Source organism: Dendrobates tinctorius, unplaced genomic scaffold (genome assembly GCF_039654945.1).
Source record: "Dendrobates tinctorius isolate UK_male_01 unplaced genomic scaffold, ASM3965494v1 ptg000016l, whole genome shotgun sequence".
Lineage (NCBI taxonomy): Eukaryota > Metazoa > Chordata > Amphibia > Anura > Dendrobatidae > Dendrobates > Dendrobates tinctorius.
This window is the reverse complement of record NW_027361684.1, coordinates 32,904,657-32,927,395: the sequence shown is the minus strand read 5'-3', so window position 1 is coordinate 32,927,395 and position 22,739 is coordinate 32,904,657. Positions and strand designations below refer to the sequence as shown.

At 46.0% G+C, this 22,739-nt stretch overlaps 1 protein-coding gene across 1 annotated transcript in view; it reads right to left on the bottom strand.

Moving 5' to 3' along the window:
- Positions 1-21,887, bottom strand: part of SH2B2 (SH2B adaptor protein 2) — a 121,422-nt gene extending 99,535 nt beyond the window's left edge. Inside the window, exon 1 of the mRNA XM_073565624.1 lies at positions 21,736-21,887. The gene's annotated coding sequence lies outside the window, so the exon portion shown is untranslated. The remainder of the gene's footprint in view (positions 1-21,735) is intronic.
- Positions 21,888-22,739: the final 852 nt, after the last annotated feature.

Sequence of the window (22,739 nt, the reverse complement as noted above, 5' to 3'; positions counted from 1 at the left end):
CCTGGGAAACCTCAACCATGCCAGCTACAGAACAGATGCACACATTGCAAGCTTAATTCCGTTAACGAACGAGACTCCATCATGCCCCGCGGTCCGAGTCTGGCTTACTAGAGGGACACGTGAGGCTCTGGCACATGAGATTGGCCAATAACTGGTGTGTCATGCCCTTACATGTCCATGGCTGCATGTGCGCTACACTGAAAAGGCCAGCGTTTTCGCTTACAGGTGCAGATAACCCGCTGAACAACGTTAGTGATGGGGATCTGTGATTACAATTATTACCCGCGAACGATGATTTCCCAGTAAGTGCAGGTCAACCGCAGTTCCGGAATTAGGCCTAACCGTCATTCCTGAAAAAATGAAAAACTTACGTGTGCAAACCACAGGTGCTGTAGCTTGCTTAACAGCTCGCCATCTGTTCTCAGGCCCAGTATGGATTACACGTGATTGCACAAAGGTGAGAAAGGGTTCCGTATCCCCAGATAACATGTATGGATAGCGTACACATTCAAAATATATGTCTATACATCAGGAGACAGGCTCAGACGGTGTCAGGCCCAGTATGGATTGCACGTGATTGCACAAAGCTGAGAAAGGGTTCCGTATCCCCAGATAACATGTATGGATAGCGTACACATTCAAAATATATGTCTATACATCAGGAGGCAGGCTCAGACGGTGTCAGGCCCAGTATGGATTGCACGTGATTGCACAAAGGTGAGAAAGGGTTCCGTATCCCCAGATAACATGTATGGATAGCGTACACATTCAAAATATATGTCTATACATCAGGAGGCAGGCTCAGACGGTGTCAGGCCCAGTATGGATTGCACAAAGGTGAGAAAGGGTTCCGTATCCCCAGATAACATGTATGGATAGCGTACACATTCAAAATATATGTCTATACATCAGGAGGCAGGCTCAAACGGTGTCAGGCCCAGTATGGATTTGACGTCCCAGACTACACAGCAGAGGAGCAGGGAGAGGCAAAGATTGCAAATGCTGGGGCCCTGCCCAAGCAAGGGGGGCCCACTCGTGGGCGTCGGTACTGGCACTGGGCCCCTCATAGTACGGCGGTGTGTCTGACGGCGGTTGTGCACCACCACCGTCAGAGACACTTGATTGCACTATGAGGGACCCTGTGCCAGTGCCCGCGCCCAAGAGTCGGCCTACCCACCTGTCCAGGGCAACGGCACTCGCACGGTGTCGTGCGCTAGGTGGTGACCACGGCCATGGGGGGGGAGGCAGCACAGTTAGGGAGTTTTAGAAAGTGGCATATGTTGATGTTGGACATTCAGCTGATGCAAAAGGTGAAATAGGTCAAGTCCCAGGAAGAGGTGGACCAAAGCAAGCCATTTTTCTGTCACCCTATGTGTCATCAGGGGAAGGTGGGACAAAATCCTTGGAAACCCATGCGTGGTTCATTTTAATGAAGGTTAGATCATCCACATTTTGGGTTGACAGACGGGTCTTTTTTTCTGTCAGGATTGATCCAGCTGCACTGAAGACTCTTTCCGATAGCACACTTGCAGCTGGGCAAGCGAGCTCCTGTAAGGCATATTGTGCCAATTCAGGCCAGGTGTCCAGTTTAGCGGCCCAATAGTCAAAGGGAATGACCTGTGTGGGAGAACATCGATAAGGGAGGAAAAGTAGTTTGTAACCATAGTTGACAACTGCTGTCTCCTGTCACTTTCCATCGATGCAGTATTACCAGTTGTGTGAGCGGTACTTGAAAAATCAGTCCACAACATTGTCATGAAACCCCTGTCTCCAAAGCCACTTCTGCTGTGTGCACCACGAACACCTCTGCCAAGCTGACCCCGCCCGTACGGCTTGTGTGAGAACCATCACCGCTGCTGTGTGCTGGGAATGCCTCAAGCAACCGATTTACCAGAGTTGCTTGTTTATTAGCCAATATTAGGTCAAGGTTCTCCTGTGGCATGATGTTTTGTAATTTGCCTTTATAGCGTGGATCCAGGATGCTGGCCAACCAGTAGTCATCATCGTTCATCATTTTGGCAATGCGGGGGTCCCTTTTTAGGATCTGCAAGGCATAATCTGACATGTGGGCCAATGTTCCCGGTGTCAATGATGCACTGCGAGTGCTGGTTGGAGGAGCACTTTCTGGCAAATCCACATCCCTCCAGTCACGCACAAACCCTGTACCAGACCTTGCCACGCCAACATTTTCACCTGCCCCACGAGATGCATCCTCCTCCCCTAAGTAATCATCCCCATCATCCTCCTCCTCTTCTTCCTCCACCTCGTCCAGGAGAGGTCCCTGAGTAGACAATGGCTGAATGTCATCAAGGATTCCCTCCTCCTCTTCCTCCTCATCAACATTGGCTGCAGAAGCCTGCTCCTTAAGGTGCGTCAAAGTTTGCATGAGCAGACGCATAAGTGGGATGCTCATGCTTAGGATGGCGTCGTCTGCACTTACCAGCCGTGTGCATTCCTCAAAACACTGAAGGACTTTACAGAGGTATTTCAGCTTCGACCACTGCACACCAGTCAACTCCATGTCTGCTCTCAAAGTGCCTGGCCGTGTATCCTCCCACAAATGCATTATGGCCTGCCTCTGCTCGCACAGCAGCTCCACCATGTGCAGGGTGGAGTTCCACCTTGTTGCAATGTCGATAATGAGGCGGTGGTTGGGAAGGTGGAGCAATCGCTGCAGCTTCTGCATACGAACGGAGTGTACAGGCGACCGGCGGATGTGCGCGCACAGTCTTCGCACCTTCTGGAGCAGGGCTGTTAACTCCGGATAATTTTTGAGGAAGCACTGCACCACCAGGTTCAAGGTGTGAGCCAAGCAAGGTATGTGTCTGAGTTTTGAAAGGGCTATGGCTGCCACAAAATTACGGCCGTTATCACTAACTACCTTGCCTGCCTCAAGATGTACACTGCCCAGCCATGACTCAGTTTGTCGCTGAAAGTACTCGGCCAGCACCTCGGCGGTGTGTCTGTCGCCCAAGCACATCATCTGCAACACAGCCTGCTGACGCTTTCCACTAGCTGCTTGATAGGGGGACACCTCGTGTGCAACAGTGGCAGCTGCAGATGGAGTGCTCGTACGACTGTGCTCTGTGGACGAGCTTTCGCTTCTGGAGGAGGAGGAGGGTCGAACGCCTACAGCCAACTGTTTACTATACCGTGGGCTAGGCAGCACTGTCCCACCACCGCTGTCCCCTGTGGACCCTGCATCCACCACATTAACCCAGTGCACAGTGATGGACACGTAACGGCCCTGGCCATGGCGACTGGACCATGCATCAGTTGTGAGGTGCACCTTTCCGCTCACTGACTGCTTGAGTGCATGGACAATGCGGTCTTTCACATGATGGTGGAGGGCTGGGATGGCTTTGCGAGAGAAGAAGTGGCGACTGGGTAGGTCATAGCGTGGTACTGCATAGGCCATGAGTTCGCGGAAAGCTGTGCTTTCCACCAACCGAAAGGGCATCATCTCAAACGAGATTAGTTTGGCAATGTGGGCGTTCAAACCCAGTGTACGCGGATGAGAGACTGAGTACTTTCTTGACCTACTCATAGTGTCTGGGAGGGTGAGCTGGACTTGAGAGCTGCATATGGTGGAAGTAGCGGTGGACAGGGCGGACTGGGAGAGGGTTGATGATGGTGATGGAGTTGGTGTTCTTTCTGATGGCCTAGAATCAGTCTTTCGTTGATATAACAGTGGGATTCCCTGACTGCTGTGGCCTTGCAACGACACCTCAACATTTGCTGCTGTGCTAACCGGTGGGCTTACAGTGGGGGAAACAATGTAGCGTTGCTGACTACCTTCGTTGTGATCAGTTGCACATGTGGCACTTGAGGTTTGGTGTTGTGTCCACGCTTGCAAGTGCATGCTGGTTAAATGTCTAAGCATGCAACTGGTATTCAAATTTTTCAGATTTTTCCCTCGGCTAAAGGTCTTTGCGCACTTCTTACAGATAACCTTGGCCTGATCATGAGGATTTTGGTCAAAAAAGTGCCACACTGCACTCTTCCTACTTTGGCAGACATTTTGCGGCCTAGCACGCTGTGATGTTTTGACCCTCTGGACAAGCTGTCCAGCAACTCTTTTGATTTTTGGAACCTGTCTTTGGAGTGCTCCGGGCCTGCCGGATAACAGCTGTTGCGATGTCGATGTCTGCTGTGGATGCTCCTCATCTGAGCTATTGGAAGCAGCACCCTCTTCCCCCAATGGATGCCAATCTGGGTCAACAACTGGGTCATCCATCACCTCCTCTTCAATGTCATGTGCACCTTCCTCTGTGTCACCGTGTATGGTGGTATAGTGTGCGGGAAGGGGCACCTGAGTCTCATCAGGGTCAGAATCTGGCTCTGTACACTGCGAGGACAATGTAGTGCTCTGAGTGAATGTACCAGCAGAATCATCCATCAGCGGCTGTGCATCAGTGCACTCCATGTCAGATTCATCTTGGCCTGGGTAATTCACCATTTCACTTGATAATCCAGGCATGGTATGTGAAAACAGCTCCATGGAGTAATCAGTAGTATGGCCTGCGTCATCCTTCAATCTTGGTTGGGGTGAAGGACACAAGGAAAGGTGTGGTTCATGAACATGAGCCTCCAATGACGACTCAGTGCTTTTACTTTTTACAACTGAAGAAGAGGAGGCGATAGAGCTGGAGGCTGAGTCAGCAATGTAAGACAAAACTTTTTCCTGATGCTCTGGCTTTAAAAGCGGTTTGCCAACTCCTAGAAAACTATGCCTTCGAAGCCTTATGGAGCCAGACGATGAAGCAGGCTCAACACCTCCTGCATTCGGTCCTATTTTGCTCTTGCCACTACCATCAGATCCACCACCAACACCATCATTACCAGCTGGCAACCCCCGCCCAATTCCACGGCCTCTTCCACCAGCCTTCCTCATTTTTGGTAAAAATGTAGACAAAATCCAACAAACTATATAGTAATGTAAAACAAGGTACAAGCTGTCTATAGGACAGGGGAGATTTTGAATTTCTTCTCACACTAGTGGACACTGGACACTTTTGGATTGTGTGAGGCCCAATGAATATCTGAGCGCTATGTGACAGGCTCGATGGCACTGCTGTGAGCAAAGTGACTAGAGGATAAGTGAGATTTTGAATTTCTTCTCACACTAGTGGACACTGGACACTTTTGGATTGTGTGAGGCCCAATGAATATCTGAGCGCTATGTGACAGGCTCGATGGCACTGCTGTGAGCAAAGTGACTAGAGGATAAGTGAGATTTTGAATTTCTTCTCACACTAGTGGACACTGGACACTTTTGGATTGTGTGAGGCCCAATGAATATCTGAGCGCTATGTGACAGGCTCGATGGCACTGCTGTGACCAAAGTGACTAGAGGATAAGTGAGATTTTGAATTTCTTCTCACACTAGTGGACACTGGACACTTTTGGATTGTGTGAGGCCCAATGAATATCTGAGCGCTATGTGACAGGCTCGATGGCACTGCTGTGACCAAAGTGACTAGAGGATAAGGGTGATTTTGAATTTCTTCTCACACTAGTGGACACTGGACACTTTTGGATTGTGTGAGGCCCATTGAATATCTGAGCGCTATGTGACAGGCTCGATGGCACTGCTGTGACCAAAGTGACTAGAGGATAAGTGAGATTTTGAATTTCTTCTCACACTAGTGGACACTGGACACTTTTGGATTGTGTGAGGCCCAATGAATATCTGAGCGCTATGTGACAGGCTCGATGGCACTGCTGTGAGCAAAGTGACTAGAGGATAAGTGAGATTTTGAATTTCTTCTCACACTAGTGGACACTGGACACTTTTGGATTGTGTGAGGCCCAATGAATATCTGAGCGCTATGTGACAGGCTCGATGGCACAGCTGTGACCAAAGTGACTAGAGGATAAGGGAGATTTTGAATTTCTGCAGACACTTGTGGACACTGGACACTTTTGGATTGTGTGAGGCCCACTGATATCTGAGCGCTATGTCACAGGCTCGATGGCACAGCTGTGACAAAAGTGACTAGAGGATAAGGGAGATTGGATTGCTTTTAAAAAAGCAGTTTGCAGAGCAGTGGGTAAACAGCAATGCCAGCCTGTCAGGAAGCCTTAAAAGGCAGCCCAACAACCAACACCACTGATACACCACGATATAGCCTCCCCTTGCACTGCACACACAGTGACTGGTGTGTTGTGCAGGCCAAATCGTTAGCAGCAGAAGCAGTTTTTTTGTCTTCTTCCCTGCCTAACGCTCTCCCTACAGAATCAGCAGCAACCTCTCCCTATACTGAGATTGGCAGAAGTAAGATGGCGGTCGGCGTGCACGCCCTTTTATACCCCCTTTGACGCCCACCAAAGCAAGCCAATCACTTGCATGCCCTTCTGAAAGATGGTGGTGTCCCGTGCCTATGTCATCACGTTGCCCACAGTGTCCGTGGATCCTGATTGGCTGAAAAAGAGCGCAAAACAAACTTTTGAAACGCGACTTTGGCGCGTAAGTCGCCGACCTCGTGGCCGACCTCATCCTAGGGTCGGGTTTCGTTTCATGAAACCCGACTTTGCCAAAAGTCGGCGAGTTTTGAAATTTTTCGACCCGTTTCACTCAACTCTAGTCGACAGATATTCAGGAGGCCTCTGGCTGCTTGGGTAACATATCAACAAATGACAATTGCATTTTGGTGGAGGGTGGAAGGATGGGAAGACCAAAACATGGCAGCCATTTAATTGGTGAGATGGAAAGCAGCATCTAAATGGTTAAACAGCAGTGATTGCTGCCAGCACCAGTCACTGCTGTTAGAGGCTGATGCAGACTGTAAAAAAAGCAACTGACAAATCAAATGATGATGGTTGCCTGACCTGTGCCAAAACTATATATATATATATAAAAAAAATTGTTTAAGGGTTAACCCCTTCACCCCCGAGCTCAGTTTCACGTTCATGATGAGGCCAAGCGTTTCAATTTTGATAAGTGTCACTTTATGTGGTAATAACTCTGGAAGTTTTCAACGTGTAAGCAGTGATTCTGAAATTATTGCTTCGACACACATTGTACTTTATGTTAGTGGTAAATTTAAGCCGATTTTTTTGCGTTTATTCGTGAAAATATCAGAATTTGGGAAAATGTTGCAATTTTTAATTTTTATATTCTTAAACCAGTTAGTCATGCTGTACAAAACAATCAAAAAATAACATTTCCCATACGTCTACTTTATATCAGCATAAATTTTGAAACATGATTTTTTTTTGTTAGGAAGTTAGAAGGGTGCTCAAAACCACATTCAAGAAGTTTATTAACCCTTTACACACTTAATTTCCTATGAACATTTTACATTTTTCCCACAAAAATGTTCATTTAGACCCAAATTTTGCATTTTTAGAAGCGTACCAGGAGAAATTGAGCCATACAATTTGTTTGTGCAATTTCTCCTGAGTACACAGATACCTCATAAGAGGTGAAAAACTACTGTTTGGGCGCACCACAGGGAAGGAAAGTGTCATGATCCCAGTGCAGGTTTTTGAGCTGCATGTCAGGGGTTAATGTCTGGAGCTCAGTGCAGGTTTTGACCTGCACACCTGGGGTTAATGATTGTGGCCTCTTTTTGGTTCTGGGAGAGCTTCTTAAACCCCTGGGAAGCTCCAATCCCTGTCAGTTATACTTTTGCCTTTGGCCGAGTGTGGTGACCTCTGTGTGCTTGTTCGTTGTTATAGCTTGTTTATATGGTTCTGACCTGGTTCTGTTCCCCGTTCTGAGTTTGCCTGTTGATTCTGTACTGCGCTTCCCTCCCTGTGTATGACTCATTGCCTGGGATCTGACTACTCTCTACTCGCCCCTCTTGTATCTTGCAGCTCTCTCTGTGTATAACTCATTGGCTACGTCCTGACTATCCTCCCTGTCTATGCCCCTTGGTAACTTTGTCTCGCAGTTACCCTGCTAGGAGTTCTCTTGCAGCTCCTAGCTCTCTGGAGTTTAGGCCATGCCCCTAGCAGTCACGTGCTTCAGGTCCTGCTGCTCTGAAGTACGCACCTATTCGGCTGCTGCCCGCTCCACAGGTATCTTTGAGCACAGTTCGCTTTACTCAGGACACACGCACTGGCTCAGTGAGCAAGTTCAGTGCGGTGTTCCTGACAGAAAGGAGCGTCATTAGACTTTTGGAGTGCAAAATTTGTTGGAATACATTGCGGACACCATGTCACATTTCCAGAGCCCCTAAAGTGCCTAACCAATGGAAACTCCCACAAGTGACCCCATTTTGGAAACTACACCCCTCAAGGAATTTAACTAGAAGTGTGGTGAGCACCTGTAAGCCCTACCCTTGGCGCAGTATGGGGGGGGGGTCGCATGGGAACATGGACCTCATTAACATTTTATTTTTGTGTAGTTCATATACAGAAGTCATGAAGTACATCCCTCAAATTGCACTGGTATTTGGGGTCAAAGGTTAATTGGCTAAGCTGTGTGTCACGAGCTGGTTATTTCTGTTTTTTTCCAGTTTTCCTTGGTGCTCTTCTTGTGCACACTCATTAGTCAGTTTTGAAAAGAGCGGGAAGAATTTCTGTATAAATATTCCAGTTTTTCCCCAGTTTTGTTCATTACAGTTTTTTGAAGAAGAAAGAAGATCCCGCCCATCCTCCCTATTTTTCTGTATCCCTCCCCTGTCGTGGTCATTTATTTGTGGGTAAAATTGCCCAGTATATGGGTGGATTGGTTTGGTTTTAAGTTATTGGTGTTGGTTCATTCATATTTAATTTATTCATGTAACCCTGAATAAACGCCACGGCCATTGATTTCCAACTTAGGTGTCTGAATATCCTATATGTCATCAGAAACTACTTTTCAGGCACAGAGCAATGCTCAGAAGGGAAAAAGCGCCACATTTGAATACAGATTTTGGTGTAATAATTTGCGAGTCCCATGTCATATTGGCAGAGCTCCTGAGGTGTCAGCCCAGCAGAAGCCCCCATAAGAGATCCCATTATACAAATTACTACCTTCAATTAATTCATCCAGGTGTCCAATGACCATATTGACAACACAGGTGTGTAAAAACACTTTATACTATTGAATGATGAAGAAAACATTATGAAATTTTTACCAGTAAAATGTTGTTTTAGCCTCAAGTTTTTATTTTTCAAAAGGGAAAATAGGAGACAATGAACCACACAATTTCTATTTCTTACCCAATTTCTCCTGAGTTTTCCAATATCCTATATGTAGTCAAAACTAGTTTTCAAGCACAGTGCAAAGCTCAGAAGGAAAGGAGCGCTATACTGAAATGCAGATTTTGTTCAAATAGTTTGAGGGTATCATGTCACATTAGAACATAAGTGCCCCCTTTTTACAAACTGCACACCCCAGTGAATACATCGTGATGTAGTAAGAATTTTGAGACTACAGGTGTGCACAGAATTTTATACCATTCAGTGGTGAAGAACTAATACGGTAATTATGGTACATTTTTAACCACTAAAATACCGTTTTAGACCCAGATTTTTCATTTCCACAAGGGAAAATGGGTAAAAGGACCAATAATTTAATACATCATTTTTGCTGAATGTGGCAACACAGTAGAGCTTAGGAGGGAAGTAGCGCTACCTGACTTTTGCAGTGCTGATTTTTCAAGAATAGTTTATGGACTCCATTTGCAAGGCCCCTGCTGTGCCTAAACAGCGGAAACCCCCTCAAGTGACCACTTACTGGAATATACATGTGTAAGGAGGTGGACCGGACCGTGGGTACCTGCATGCCTGGTCCGGAACTGAAGGGGCTGCATCTGCTTCTGGGGGGAAGCCTGAGGGAGGTGGACCTTCCCCTGCTGCAGGAGGGAAGGAGGAGAGACGGGGTTTACTGCTGACAGGAGGGGGCAGGGAGAGCCTCGAGAGAGCACGCTGGCACAGGGGGAAATGAAGGAAAAGCACGCGCTGCAGGAGAGGTTGGGGCCAAGTAAGTGCAGTATGCAGAGCAGAGAAGAGCGCGCTCTGCTTCCCCCTCCAGAGAGTGCTAGCGCTGTGACAGACTGTGCTGCTGCTGTCCGGAATAGGAGCTGTGGTTCTGAGGGAATTAGCCGTGCCAGCAGAACAGAGTGTGCGGAGCTGTGCCAGCAGAGCGGAGTGTGCGGAGCTGTGCCAGCAGAGCGGAGCTAAGCCAGGTGCCATACACTAGGAGACAGTACCGCACCCGCTCTGTCCAAGAGTGTCCGTATACTCAAAAGAGCCCTCCTGCTGAGGACTGAGACAGACCGACAGTACGCTCCTGTCTTATGAGGAAAGGTTGCAGGATTTGGGAATGCTTAGCTTGCAGAAGAGAAGACTGAGAGGAGACTTAATAGCTGTCTACAAATATCTAAAGGGCTGTCACATTGTAGAAGGGTCAACTTTATTCTCATTTGCGCAAGGAAAGACTAGAAGCAATGGGATGAAACTGAATGGGAGGAGACACAGATTAGATATTAGAAAAAACTTTTTGACAGTTAGAGTGATCAATGAGTGGAACAGGCTGCCACGAGAGGTGGTGAGTTCTCCTTCAATAGAAGTCTTCAAACAGAGGCTGGACAGACATCTGTCTGGGATGATTTAGCAAATCCTGCTTTGAGCAGGGGGTTGGACCAGATGGCCCAGGAGGTCCCTTCCAACTCTACGATTCTATGCGGTGAGCGTCCTCTGTGTAAACATGGACCCGCCAGCCTCCATGATCAGAGGAGACTCCCTTGACAAGCCTGAGATAGTCGCTAGTGCGTGCAGGCCTGGCGTGCGCAGTGACAGATCTGAGCCTCGAAGAGTAGTAGCTGGACTGACCGAGGAGCGTGGCACTGACCCTGCGGTGACACGTTCTGAATGTGGACTTGTGACTAAGAGTGGTGACAGCAGGATCCCCTCTCACCGCCCAGCATCCTGTTGTTTTCCCTGGAGGCTGTTTCTTTATCGTGGACAGAAACTTGAGAGACTGCATGTGCCTCTGTTGTCGGTGCCACTGTTGGATTCCCGCCTGTCAAGAGACTGCGACAAGACGACCCGCGCCGCTGGTACCGGTGCCACAGTTGGAACCCTGTACTCCCTTACAACAGAAGACTACAGTCCGATAAGTTTAACCTCTTTATTACTGAACTCCCGTTCATCCCTCACCTACCCTGGCAACCTTCCAGTTCTGCCCTATTCCTCGCCGTCACCCTTCAATCCCTCACTCCCTGTGTGGAGCACATTCCCCTGTAAATAAACCTGTTTAACCCTTGCGCTGCCTCCACGTGCGTGACTGCATCCCGCGTTTCCTTCAGGTTATTATACATGCCTCTGGGAATTTATTTACGGATGTAGTGATAATTTTGATTCAATGGTCGTTTTCCTGAAACAAACAAGCAGTGGAAAATATGCAAATATGCCATAGTAGTGCCCAATACATTGCAGTGCCCAATACAAGCTGGTGCTTCTGGAGCCACATACCTGTAAATTAAGTGTGCTCTCCTCACTATGTCAAACATGTGGACGCTAACTGCAGTTTAGGCACATTGTGGGGCTCAGAAAGGAGGGGGCGAATTTTGAATTTGGGAGTGCAGATTTCCCTTGATTTCATTTGGTGGGAGCCATGTCGCTTTTCAAGAGCTTCAGTAACTTGGACACCCTCTAAATTTCTGTTAACAGGTGACAACCATAGCAACCATTGGTCATTGAGTGGGCGCCGATCGAACAGGAGAGGGAGCCCCCTCACTCTCTCAGGCTTTTAACTACTGTGATCACTATTGATCGCAGCATTTAAAGGCCAGGGTGGTGCAGGCACTGCTCATGGCAGTGAGTCTCAGCTATCACTGAAACCGAGTTCCGTGCAGCGATCACACTGGCACAGCACCTGTACCATCGCCATGACATGCTGGTATGTCCATTTGCAGGAATGCACCCCAAAATATGACGTACCGGTATGTTATATGTCGGGATTAAACCATTTTAGGAACAATTGTGTGATAACCAAAATGGCTGCCTCCATCAAGCTCCATCAAGCTCCATCAAGTGTTATTAACCCTGATGGCAAAACTACATAGTTTTGATTTGTATTTCATTGCTTTGCCACTGAAGAAATAGTACCATTTGTACTGTAATTTGGGTCCCTAAAAAAAACCCATAAACATAGAAGCTATTATCAGAAAATGTTAAAAAAAGTTTTACTGTTTAATTCACTTGTCCTTCCATATGTATGGCTTTGCTACCCGATGGTGTATCTAAGGTTACATCAGGGTATTCCCAGGGTAAGCCGTCGTGGAGCGGGGGCGCCATTCCGCTGACCAGTAGGGTGCCAACCTCCGCTGACCGGAAGGTATTCAGATATAGGGGACAGATAGTGAGATATTCTAAATGCACTTGTCACTTTTTGTCTTGTCTTCCTTGCACTATTTTTGCACTTTTTCTATTGTTGCCTTCTCAGCTACCTACTTGGCAACCCCTGTACACTCCTTTTCTGTATAATTGATTGACCATTTGTGGCACATATTCAGGGCCACCTAGGAGTTTTAGGGTACAGCCGCCGTGGAACGGGGGCGCCTGTTGTGAGTTCATTTTCCCCTCCGTCACTGAGGCCTGGTGAACTCCCTATTCTAGTGAAGGAAGGTAGTGAGCCTGATTATCAGGCACCTGGGACTGATGAGGACGATTGGCTGAGTGGAGTCACTGACTGGATTTAAGGCAGCCTACGCCCTTTCTGCCCTGCGGGTGATTTCTCTGTGGACTCTTGGACTCCAGTCTGATTCCTGCTCTCCTAAAGCTAAGTTTTCTGTTTTGCCTTTTTGCATCTAAGATTTGTTTTTGTTTTTCTTGCTTTTTGGATTCTGCCACTCCCTGCTGGAGTGTGCAGTGTTCCGTGAGCTCTGTCTTCTGAATGTACCCGAGTGCTGATTTAGTTTTTGAAGCTTAGTTGCTTCAGGGCCATTTTTATATCAGCTTGTTGGCTTTTGTCTCTGATAGGGTTTTGGCAGATTGCAGACAGCAGCTTTCCTATCCGTTCCTATCTAGGTAGTTTTTGGGCCCCTTCTTTGCTCAGCCTGTCTTTCTGTCTGTGTAAGTGTTTTCATCTTGCTTCACCGTCATTATATGTGGGGGGCTGCCTATTGCTTTGGGGTCTGCTCTGGGGCAGTTAGATTTCCCCTTTCCTTCTTTAGGCCTATGTATCTCTCTGGCTGTGATCGAGGGGTCTAGGTCATCGTAGGAACCCCCCACGGCTACTGCTAGTTGTGTTGATAGGTTCAGGGGTCTGCAATCTGATAGTTGCCAACTTCTCTGGTTTTCAGGACTTAGCTAGCATTTCTGTTTTTGCCTCCTACGGTGACTCGATCATAACAGGCGCCAATCTCGATTGTGTTTAGGGTGCCAACCTCCGTTGTTAGGCAGCTTTGATATCAGGACCCCATAGTAGGGTACAATAGGTGACACGGTTGTTTGTATTTGTGTGGTTGTATTGTCTACTATTTAGGCTTCATTAAAGGTTTAGTTTTTATGCATATCAATATCCATAAATTGTTGTAAGGGTCCCTGGTTTATACAAGTGATGTTGTTTGACCTTACTGATGATTGCATTATATACAACGTATATAATGTTTCTGACCCTATACAAGTTTGCACTGTGCTTTGGAAGAATACTTTAGAAAACACTCCCAGCATAAACCTGTAATGGTTTAGACAAAACAGTTAAAACCTGAGCAAGGAATGGGGAGAATAGTCATTGAGGTGGCTGCCCCCTGACTTCTCCCTCCTCAGCTTCCTTTTTGTGTGTAACATTGTGATGAATGTGATCGTATGATTTTCATCTGATTGTTCTGTTTCAAACTACCGTAACTCTTTATAATAGATATTTGTGTTTAGCTTATGAAGGTGGCAACTGGGGTTCACGCATCTCTAGTCACACTCCTGATCCAAAACATTGAGCCACATGTGAATGGTATCAAGCTGGTTTAACACCGCGTGTTAGCACCGGTCCCTCACTGTGTTGTGGGCTTCTGTCCGCCTTTCAGTTGACAACGCTGAGTTACTACAGCAGTTGGGTCTTTTTTAGTTGACGCTAAACATCAGTTAGGTTGACTTTTCCCCCCTTTATAGTCATCTTCCACCTTTATTAGACTGTTCATGGACATCAAACCACATTTTACTTTTCGTCCAACTTTTCTAAAAGGAAAACGAACTCACAATCACAGATCAGCAAAGCACCATTAGTTTGGACAGGTAGAATCGTAGTAAACTTTCAAACCACGTTTGAGCCTCTTTACTGACTCCATGGGTAACCTTCAACTGAAGACTCCCCATAAACAAGATTTCTATGGAACACCCACAGAAGTAAAAAAAAAAAACAAAAAACTTCAGTTAGACAAGAAAATGTAACTTTAGACTCCGTTTGACCTTATTTCAGATTGTTCATCTTTTAAGTTAGAAACAAAAGTGTAGTCTAGTGAGATTGTGGTGCCCTAGGAACTGCAACCACCTAACATACTTTGTATTTCCAGGCCTTAATAGCTTTCAAGATCTTGTTTTCCGTCAGTGAATGGAAACATTTTGGAAAGCCTGTCCTGCTCTTCAGCTGCTATTAATGAGGGTTTGTTAAAATATTGCAACACTGGAATTGGAAATATAAACTCAAGAGCTGAGCCTGACCCATTTTCTGTCTCTTCATCAACCGTGACAGAGCAGACTGGCTTAGCTACTGAAATCAGTCACTCAAACTGCCAGCCCCCTAGATACAAGTCCCTAGTCTTATGTCCCCCCAAAAAAGAAAGGGAGCTTCCCTTCTGTTGGAAATGTTGCAGGATTGGTGCCACAATTAGGACACTGTAGGCTGAAATCATAAAACAGTATTCTTCCACGTTGTACAAACACTTTAGGGTCGTTTCACATGCAACATTTTTAGGATTTTTTTTCTCACATTTTTCTCTTGCCGTTTTTGCAGGCATGCGCTTTGAGTCAACAAGAAAATATTAGGAGCGTTTCAAACATTGGGGGTTTTCTGGATTTTTTTTTAACCTTTTTGTGAGTACTTAAACGTATTTTTTTATGCATTTTCCAAAACGTTTCTCTTTACAAAAAATAATAATAAATAAATAATGCTTGGGTGAATTAACAAAATATACAATAAGTTAAATTTTGTGAAGTTAGCCATAAGCAAACTTTTTTTAACTTTTTTTTCTGGTAGGACAATTCCTGAAAAGGGATTCTTCTCAGGACCACCTTGATCAACCAGAATGCTCTGGAGGATCTAGCCTGAAAATGCATCAAGTTGAAGCTTTTCACATGTATGCTGTGCCATGTAGTGCACTGTGCTCCATTACCTTGACATGAGACAGACGTAAATGGAAATGAACAGCATATGTGCTTAGCGTTGCGGCAATATGGGAGAGCTGGTGAAGGCAGCCATGATGGTTGTCAAACCAGTTCTCCCATAGAGATGTAAAAATACAAATGAATTCATTTTTCAACAACTTAATGGAAGAGGATTACTCAATGATTTGTTTTCTTCTTTTCTTTTCTGAAGACAAAATAATTTGTCACGAGCCCTCTTACCATTTCTAAGGGCGCTTTTACATTGCATTTTGGTGCCTGTTCGTTGGCCCCGCCGAGGCTTACGTATGAACCCAGCGCAAAATGGGATTTGGGAGTATGCGCCGACAGGGCCATAGACTATAATGGTGCCGACAGAGTGAATGTGTGCTGCGTCGTGCCTACTGGAGACAGGCACCCAGACGCAGCCTTCTACAGTGTGCGCAGTACGCGCAATGTGAGGATTCACACGTCTGCAGTCACATAGAGTGACTGCAGACCTGTAGTTTAAGACGGACGACCCTTTTTAAAAGGGGTTACCTCAGACTTTATATACAGTGTGTCCGTAAAGTCATGGTGCACTTTTGACCAGCCACTGGAAAGCAACAAAAAAACGACAGAAATGTGAAATCTGCTCCAAATAAAAGGAAAACTCTCCCAGTTTCATACCTATCCAGTGCAGTTCGATGTGGGCTCCATTTGCTGCCCTACACATATCCAAACGATAGTGAAGTTCTTGCCACACACGGGTAAGGACGTCTGGTGTAACTGAGTGAATAACGTCTGCGATTCTCTGTTTTAAGTGATTAATGTCGTTGATACGTTCAATGTACACATGATGCGTCACATAACCCCAAAAGTAAAAGTCTAAGAGCGTCAGATCTGGAGATCGTGTATACTTACCTGTGACTGGTCAAAAGTGCACCATGAGTTTACAGACACACTATATATATATATATATATATATATATATATATATATATATATATATACACACACAGTACAGACCAAAAGTTTGGACACACCTTCTCATTCAAAGAGTTTTCTTTATTTTCATGACTATGAAAATTGTAGATTCACTCTGAAGGCATCAAAACTATGAATTCACACATGTGGAATTATATAATTAACAAAAAAGTGTGAAACAACTGAAAATATGTCTTATATTCGAGATATTCTTCAAAGTAGCCACCTTTTGCTTTGATTTCTGCTTTGCACACTCTTGGCATTCTCTTGATGAGCTTCAAGAGGTAGTCACCGGAAATGGTTTTCACTTCACAGGTGTGCCCTGTCCGGTTTAATAAGTGGGACTTCTTGACTTATAAATGGGGTTGGGACCATCAGTTGTGTTGTGCAGAAGTCTGGTGGATACACAGCTGATAGTCCTACTGAATAGACTGTTGGAATTTATATTATGGCAAGAAAAAACCAGCTAAGTAAAGAAAAACGAGTGGCCATCATTACTTTAAGAAATGAAGGCCAGCCAGTCCGAAAAATTGGGAAAACTTTGAAAGTGTCCCCAAGTGCAGTGGCAAAAACCATCAAGCGCTTCAAAGAAACTGGCTCACATGAGGACCGCCCCAGGAAAGAAAGACCAAGAGTCACCTCTGCTGCGGAGGATAAGTTCATCCGAGTCACCAGCCTCAAAAATCGCAGGTTAACAGCTCAGATTAGAGACCAGGTCAATGCCACACAGAGTTCTAGCAGCAGACACATCTCTACAACAGCTGTTAAGAGGAGACTTTGTGCAGCAGGCCTTCATGGTAAAATAGCTGCTAGGAAACCACTGCTAAGGACAGGCAACAAGCAGAAGAGACTTGTTTGGGCTAAAGAACACAAGGAATGGACATTAGACCAGTGGAAATCTGTGCTTTGGTCTGATGAGTCCAAATTTGAGATCATTGGTTCCAACCACCGTGTCTTTGTGCGATGCAGAAAAGGTGAACGGATGGACTCTACACGCCTGGTTCCCACAGTGAAGCATGGAGGAGTAGGTGTGATGGTGTGGGGGTGCTTTGCTGGTGACACTGTTGGGGATTTATTCAAAACTGAAGGCATACTGAACCAGCATGGCTACCACAGCATCTTGCAGCGGCATGCTATTCTATCTGGTTTGCGTTTAGTTGGACCATCATTTATTTTTGAACAGGACAATGACCCCAAACACACCTCCAGGCTGTGTAAGGGCTATTTGACCAAGAAGGAGAGTGATGGGGTGCTACGCCAGATGACCTGGCCTCCACAGTCACCAGACCTGAACCCAATCGAGATGGTTTGGGATGAGCTGGACCGCAGAGTGAAGGCAAAAGGGCCAACAAGTGCTAAGCATCTCTGGGAACTCCTTCAAGACTGTTGGAAGACCATTTCTGGTGACTACCACTTGAAGCTCATCAAGAGAATGCCAAGAGTGTGCAAAGCAGTAATCAAAGCAAAAGGTGGCTACTTTGAAGAACCTAGAATATAAGACATATTTTCAGTTGTTTCACACTATTTTTGTTAATTATATAATTCCCCATGTGTTAATTCATAGTTTTGATGCCTTCAGAGTGAATCTACAGTTTTCATAGTCATGAAAATAAAGAAAACTCTTTGAATGAGGTGTGTCCAAACTTTTGGTCTGTACTATATATAATTTTTACTATGGGCCTAAGAACAAACAGGTAGGCATCTACCCACGTTTGTACCCGGCGCTGGCTCAGAGTGGTCATGGACCACTCCTGCTGATAATTCTTCTGCTTCACATCCACAAAGCAGCTCTTCCTGGCTGTTCTATCGATGAGGCATAACTGCCGATGTCATGCTGATTGACAACCAGCTTCCAATCGGCATGACATTGGCAGTCATGTCCTGTCAACAGTGCAGAGTGGAAGAGAAGATGCTGCTCCATCGACTTGACATCAGGAGAAGCCACAGAACTGCAGACTGGGATTACTCTAAGCCAGCAGTGATCGGCAGCGGTCAGAACAGGCAAGTAGTTAGCAAATTCTTACGTCCGTAATAAAAAAATAAATAAATAAATAATAGTCCTGGATAAACATTTAAAGGTCCCTAAATAGTCTCGAATAACCATTTAAAAGTCAATATAACGTACCAATGGTCACTCCATGTGCGGTGTCGGGATTATCTACTTAAAATGTCCAACAGTAAATTACATTTATTGTTTTGCCATGAATTGTTTAGAGTAAATCTGACAGCTGATACATTCTGCCTGTGGATCAAGCAGCATGTAACCTACAATGGCTGCAGGACTCTAGTCATATATGTTCAACTCTGAAAGGCTGCAGCGTTTTGGAGAAAGAGTTTAATAGCCGTTGGGGACTGAGCCGCACTGGAGACTAAATAGTTGGGTCCCTGACAGCTTCTCCCTGCCTGCTGCCCTGGATTGACAGGTGCCTGTCTATATGCACTGGGAGGCATACACTTGTCAAAGCAGGGCAGCAGGTGGGGAGATGCCAGCGGCTATAAAACAACGCTTTTCTTTGAAATGGCACCTAGATTCAGAGTTAAACATACATGGCAGGGATCGGGCAGTCACCATCTCATACAAGCTGCTTGTGGATTGGGCAGCATGGATCTGATGTCAGGTTTACTTTAAAGATAATGAATGGAGGAATACTCACATCGTCCAATGAAACGCTCTTCTAGTCACATGACTACTGCCGCTGATGACAGGCTGCAGCGGTGCTGGGATTTCCAAACAGGGCAGACAACACCTCTTGCGAAGATCTCCAGAGGGGTCTCCACTGGATCCCGTTGGAAGGGGAGTCTGCTTCTGTTTATTAATTTTTAATCAGTCCATAGCTAAAATAAATAATTTACTCTCGGACAAACCCCTCTAAGTTTTTACCTTAGGTTGAAATCGTCCATTCTCATGGGGGCCCTTATGCAACATCCCACCATGAAGAATAAAAGACATTTATATCCGACATGTATAAGATGGACCATGTAATCTAAACCTGTACAGTATGGTCCCAGAGGTGTACGGTCGCCATATAGGCTGAAAACCGGGGGCATCGCATCTTTTCTTTGCCTGATCTGGAGATTCCACATCTTTTACAGGGAATATAAAATGCCCCAAAAATCCAGATGAACCCTCTATATGTAACAAGCAGATACGGTATATTAATATGACCGCTATTAGTATCATTAGCTTCCGTTCTGACTTGTAGGATGTTATTTTTTTGGGGGGAAGCAACACAGACATGCAGTATAATGATGCTTTCCCGTCATCCTTCACAGCACACGTAGACCACAGGGCTGCTAGCATGTTCTCCGAGCAGTTTTCCATTTCCGCAGTCAATACTGGAGGAGTGATAAGCTTTTATGATGTACAGTCCAGCAGCTGTGTGCCGCACATCCAGCAATGAGACCCATCTGCTGCATGATGATGTGAGCGGAGTCTGCCTGGACCTTTCCAACCAGTCATTATCCTAAATACATTAAACCTATAAATGACCACTCAGCTCGGTCAACGCCGTTACGAGGAAACACTGAAGCCATTAATTCAATAGAAACAGGGATGTTTTCAAACTGAGCTCCATGTGATTGAAGCCTCTACTGCCAGCGACCTCCTGGATGTGTAGCACAGCCTGCTCTCGCCTCTGTCCAATACGTCCATGTGCGCTGGAGAATAAGATTATGTTTCACGTCCGCGAAATAACAAAGCAGCCTCTTATCCATTATTGCCTATAGTCATGTTTATTTAGGTAAATGGGCCATAAATGTCCAGATGGCCCCCGCTACGGCTATAGAAAAGCAATCGCAGCACTCTGTATTAAGAGCTATGTGAATGGGTCCTGTCATAGGTGTTACTGCAGAATTTCATGGAGCGCTTATAATGTAGCCACTGTGTCTACAGTAAAAGAATGGTCAAGAGCGCGGTAAGTGTCGGCGATCAGCGATCGGGTACGATGGGGCGGGGGTGGATCAATGTGTCCGCTACAGAATATTCATCACTCCCTATAGTTATAGACAAATAATGGTATTTTTGGTGGACCACCCTGCTGATGGCATCTTTAATATGGAGAGGGATGCAGTTAGATCATCGCCTATAGTGCCACATATCTTACATCATGGCTCAGAGCAGATCCGTCACTGTAAAAGAAAATGCTCTCCATTTTCTTCAAAGGTTTTAATAGTAACTAAACTTTTTTTTTTGTCCTGTAAGTCACTGTGTGGTCCTGCGTCCCTCACAAGAACACTGAAATGCGCAGCTCCGGAGGCACAACACAACACAAACAGTAGGTTCTGAGGTAGGGTCCCGGCCATGTAACCACAAAGGTCAACAACAAGGACCGGCTGTTGATGTTGTAGTATGGGGGGAGACCTACAGCCCAGTGTTGGGATTGTATGATTTTTAGTGACATGGAACATATAATACAGTTGGTCGGCAGCCATATAGTTTGCCTTAGTAATCCAGTGTAGGTGTCGGAGGTGGTTAGGGGAGACTTTACATCCACAAGTCACCTAAATTGAGGGTACACAATCTTCTGTGGATCTTGGCATGAATCTCCAGAAGAAGTACAAGCTTATTTGTTGCAGACCATCCCAAAATATATAAAAGTCTTCACCATTTGTAATCTGCTCACATTTGGCCAACTCTTATCCACTTTGCTGGTTTTATGACATGCTGAGGATTTTCTACCTAGAAAATCCAGATGGAAAATCTGCCACCCCATGTGAACACGGCCTCAGATCTTGAAACGCTTAAAAAAAAAAAAATACCTGAAAAATCACTAAAAAAAAAAAACACACTTGACAGACTCCTCCTATTCATTTCTATTGTAATCATTGGCGGTTCATATGTGCAGAGTTTTGAGCGTTTTTTTTTTTTTTTTTTTCAATTCAGAAAAACACTGTGGTAAAAAAAAGAAAGTGCATGTCACTAATGTCACTACTATGAAGCGTTACCTGATGGAAAAACGTCCCCACCATCCAATCAAAAGGATGACAAAAAAAAAACGCTTCCAGAAACAAAAACTTTCCAAAGAAGCCGCGTTTCCTGAATCAGTCTCCACTAGAAAATTTGTCGTTTTTGGACTACGTGACGAAACCCCCGAGGGCAACAGTCCTAGCGACATCCCACCCGCCGGGCACTAGCGTCCCCCACACACTGCGCGTATCCAACTCCACAGAAGAGTCCCGGACTCCGTCCATACACAGCCCCGTATTCTGGTCACGACTGATCCAGAGAGCATGGGGTGGCCCACGTCTCCTCACACTTACACATATTTCTCTCTGTTATGCCATGAATGGGAGCCTGTCACACCGCATTCACCTCCCTCCATGAACCTGAGCAGGGGTAGCAGGGCACGTCCCCCCGAGAGGGGCACAGCCATAATGCAGGGGGCAGCACTGGACATGATGGATGCAGATCACTGGGGATGAGACACAGGAGAAGCAGTGCACTTGTCCCTGGAGCCCTCCCTGTGCCCCGGCGTGTCCCCAGCACTGCCTTGCCCGGGTGCCAGGGTCACTTACCCTGTGATGGGGATCATTGCTGGTGCACGATGCGCAGAGGGATTTACATCCCCGGCTTTGTAGTCAGCAGCATGCTCCACTAGTGCTGTCACACTGGCGACAAATAACACGATCACACAAATCCCTTTCTTGTTTTCCACACCCCCGGAGCTGGAGGCGGCGCCCGCTCCCTGCACAGCTCTTAAAGGGCCAGCACCATGTCTGCGCCGCCGCTGCTCCTGCTCAGATCTCCTCTCCAGCATCCTCCTCCTCCGTGGCCGGCTTATAACTAGGCAGGGGGGCAAGTCACAGCATTGGGAGCCTGGACCCATAAATGTATACCCAGAGGGGTCACCACCCACATGGCAGGCAAAGCCTATATTCCTGGGACCGGGTGAAAGCCCCAGTCTGCAGCTTCCTCTCTAGTAGTCAGCCAGCTTTCCCCAGTGTACCCAGTCATTATGTGTCATTGACAGCTGGCTGACGCGTTGGGAGTGTTGACGACACCCATAATGATCATCACCCCCCAGTAACGCACGGCGTCAATTTTTTAGCCCGGTGTATGGATTCGCTGTGGAATATTGGTAATATAGCCATGAACTGTAAGTTCAGAGCAGCAGCGTCAGCGATCTAAATTGGGGACCTCAAATCATCATTTGCGTTTTTTATTGTTGTTGTTTTGCCTATTTTGGTGAAAATTCAAAGACCCTTATTTTTTGCCTCTTTGAGTCTTTTTAGGTTTTTCTCACCTTAGGCCAGGTGCACACGTTGAGTGTATGGGGAGATTTTTTATATCACTTACACTCCTGGTTTTGGCTTATGAATATTGAGGTTCAAAAACTTCCCAAATACTGAACGTGTGGACGTTTTGGTACCATTTGACATTTTTTCATCGCTTTCTATTCCAAGTTTTGGGAGGCAGAATGAGCAAAAACCAACAATTCAGGAATTATTTTTTTTTAATTCCTTTCTGCATGTGGTAAAATTGATAAGGCAGCTTTATTCTTTGGGGTCAGTACGATTAC